Source organism: Patiria miniata, unplaced genomic scaffold, assembly GCF_015706575.1.
Source record: "Patiria miniata isolate m_02_andy unplaced genomic scaffold, ASM1570657v1 HiC_scaffold_7, whole genome shotgun sequence".
Taxonomy (NCBI): Eukaryota; Metazoa; Echinodermata; class Asteroidea; order Valvatida; family Asterinidae; genus Patiria; species Patiria miniata.
This window is the reverse complement of record NW_024037074.1, coordinates 17,257,022-17,260,941: the sequence shown is the minus strand read 5'-3', so window position 1 is coordinate 17,260,941 and position 3,920 is coordinate 17,257,022.

Below are 3,920 nucleotides of genomic sequence, written 5' to 3'. Positions count from 1 at the left end.
CCAATCAATACTCAAACACCCAATATTTTGAACATTTGGACAAAACCATCGATTTTGTGAGAAATAAATGAACATTTTTGACTGATTTTAACCCATATTTTCGTCAAAATTTTCTTTGTCTTTCTACAAATGGAGTTGGAATGTGTTCTAGGGTCCCTAATGCATATTTTTAGCAAGTTTCCAGGAATTTAATTTTTGGTCAAAATTGAAAAAAATGCAAGGGGTAAGCCTTACATTTTTATCAAAATTTGGCCAAAAATTGATTTTTCTCAAAACAATGCAGAAATTCCTTTGGAAGTCAGAGGAGCACCAATCATTACTCAACACCCAATATTCTGAAGATTGGGGCAAAAACCATTGATTTTGTGAGAAATAAATTAACATTTTGGACTGATTTTACCCCATATTTTCGACAAAATTTTCTTTTGAAAACCATATCTTTCTACAAATGGAGTTGGAATGTGTTCAAGGGTCCCTTAGGCATATTTCTAGCAAGTTTTCAGGAATTTCATTTTTTGGTCAAAATTGAAAAAAATACAAGGGGTAAGCCTTACATTTTTATTAAAATTTGGCCAAAAATAAATTTTTCTCAAAACAATGCAGAAATTCCTTTGGAAGTCAGAGGAGCACCAATCAATACTCAACACCCAATATTCTGAAGATTGGGGCAAAAAACCATTGATTTTGTGAGAAATAAATTAACATTTTGGACTGATTTTATCCCATATTTTCGTCAAAATGTTCTTTTGAAAACCATATCTTTCTACAAACGGAGTTGGAATGTGTTCTAGGGTCCCTAAGGCATATTTCTAGCAAGTTTCCAGGAATTTCATTTTTTGGTCAAAATTGATAAAAATACAAGGGGTAAGCCTTACATTTTTATCAAAATTTGGCCAAAAATTGATTTTTCTCAAAACAATGCAGAAATTCCTTTGGAAGTCAGAGGAGCACCAATCAATACTCAAACACCCAATATTTTGAACATTTGGACAAAACCATCGATTTTGTGAGAAATAAATGAACATTTTGGACTGATTTTACCCCATATTTTCGTCAAAATTTTCTTTATCTTTCTACAAATGGAGTTGGAATGTGTTCTAGGGACCCTAAGGCATATTTCTAGCAAGTTTCAAGGAATTTCATTTTTTGGTCAAAATTGAAAAAAATGCAAGGGGTAAGCCTTACATTTTTATCAAAATTTGGCCAAAAATTGATTTTTCTCAAAACAATGCAGAAATTCCTTTGGTAGTCAGAGGAGCACCAATCAATACTCAACACCCAATATTCTGAAGATGGGGGCAAAAAACCATTGATTTTGTGAGAAATAAATTAACATTTTGGACTGATTTTATCCCATAATTTCGTCAAAATGTTCTTTTGAAAACCATATCTTTCTACAAACGGAGTTGGAATGTGTTCTAGGGTCCCTAAGGCATATTTCTAGCAAGTTTCCAGGAATTTCATTTTTTGGTCAAATTGAAAAAAATACAAGGGGTAAGCCTTACATTTTTATCAAAATTTGGCCAAAAATTTATTTTTCTCAAAACAATGCAGAAATTCCTTTGGAAGTCAGAGAGGCACCAATCAATACTCAAACACCCAATATTCTGAAGATGGGGCAAAAAAACATTGACTCTGTGAGAAATAAATTGACATTTTTGACTGATTTTATCCCATATTTTCGTCAAAATGTTCTTTTGAAAACCATATCTTTCTACAAACGGAGTTGGAATGTGTTCTAGGGTCCCTAAGGCATATTTCTAGCAAGTTTCCAGGAATTTCATTTTTTGGTCAAAATTGAAAAAAATACAAGGGGTAAGCCTTACATTTTATCAAAATTTGGCCAAAAATTGATTTTTCTCAAAACAATGCAGAAATTCCTTTGGAAGTCAGAGGAGCACCAATCAATACTCAAACACCCAATATTTTGAACATTTGGACAAAACCATCGATTTTGTGAGAAATAAATGAACATTTTCGACTGATTTTACCCCATATTTTCGTCAAAATTTTCTTTATCTTTCTACAAATGGAGTTGGAATGTGTTCTAGGGTCCCTTAGGCATATTTCTAGCAAGTTTCACGGAATTTCATTTTTTGGTCAAAATTGAAAAAAATGCAAGGGGTAAGCCTTACATTTTTATCAAAATTTGGCCAAAAATTGATTTCTCTCAAAACAATGCAGAAATTCCTTTGGAAGTCAGAGGAGCACCGATCAATACTCAAACACCCAATATTTTGAACATTTGGACAAAACCATCGATTTTGTGAGAAATAAATGAACATTTTGGACTGATTTTACCCCATATTTTCGTCAAAATTTTCTTTATCTTTCTACAAATGGAGTTGGAATGTGTTCTAGGGACCCTAAGGCATATTTCTAGCAAGTTTCAAGGAATTTCATTTTTTGGTCAAAATTGAAAAAAAATGCAAGGGGTAAGCCTTACATTTTTATCAAAATTTGGCCAAAAATTGATTTTTCTCAAAACAATGCAGAAATTCCTTTGGTAGTCAGAGGAGCACCAATCAATACTCAACACCCAATATTCTGAAGATGGGGGCAAAAAACAATTGATTTTGTGAGAAATAAATTAACATTTTGGACTGATTTTATCCCATATTTTCGTCAAAATGTTCTTTTGAAAACCATATCTTTCTACAAACGGAGTTGGAATGTGTTCTAGGGTCCCTAAGGCATATTTCTAGCAAGTTTCCAGGAATTTCATTTTTTGGTCAAAATTGAAAAAAATACAAGGGGTAAGCCTTACATTTTTATCAAAATTTGGCCAAAAATTGATTTTTCTCAAAACAATGCAGAAATTCCTTTGGAAGTCAGAGAGCACCAATCAATACTCAAACACCCAATATTCTGAAGATTGGGGCAAAAACCATTGATTTTGTGAGAAATAAATTAACATTTTTGACTGATTTTATCCCATATTTTCGTCAAAATGTTCTTTTGAAAACCATATCTTTCTACAAACGGAGTTGAAATGTGTTCTAGGGTCCCTAAGGCATATTTCTAGCAAGTTTCCAGGAATTTCTTTTTTTGGTCAAAATTGAAAAAAATACAAGGGGTAAGCCTTACATTTTATCAAAATTTGGCCAAAAATTGATTTTTCTCAAAACAATGCAGAAATTCCTTTGGAAGTCAGAGGAGCACCAATCAATACTCAAACACCCAATATTTGAACATTTGGACAAAACCATCGATTTTGTGAGAAATAAATGAACATTTTGGACTGACTTTAACCCATATTTTCGTCAATATTGTCTTTATCTTCCTACAAATGGAGTTGGAATGTGTTCTAGGGACCCTAAGGCATATTTCTAGCAAGTTTCAAGGAATTTCATTTTTTGGTCAAAATTGAAAAAAATGCAAGGGGTAAGCCTTACATTTTTATCAAAATTTGGCCAAAAATTGATTTTTCTCAAAACAATGCAGAAATTCCTTTGGTAGTCAGAGGAGCACCAATCAATACTCAACACCCAATATTCTGAAGATGGGGGCAAAAAAACATTGACTCTGTGAGAAATAAATTAACATTTTTGGACTGATTTTATCCCATATTTTCGTCAAAATGTTCTTTTGAAAACCATATCTTTCTACAAATGGAGTTGGAATGTGTTCTAGGGTCCCGAAGGCATATTTCTCGCAAGTTTTCCAGGAATTTCATTTTTTGGTCAAAATTGATAAAAATACAAGGGGTAAGCCTTACATTTTTATCAAAATTTGGCCAAAAATTGATTTTCCTCAAATGCAGAAATTCCTTTGGAAGTCAGAGGAGCACCAATCAATACTCAAACACCCAATATTTTGAACATTTGGACAAAACCATTGATTTTGTGAGAAATAAATGAACATTTTGGACTGATTTTACCCCATATTTTCGTCAAAATTTTCTTTATCTTTCTACAAAT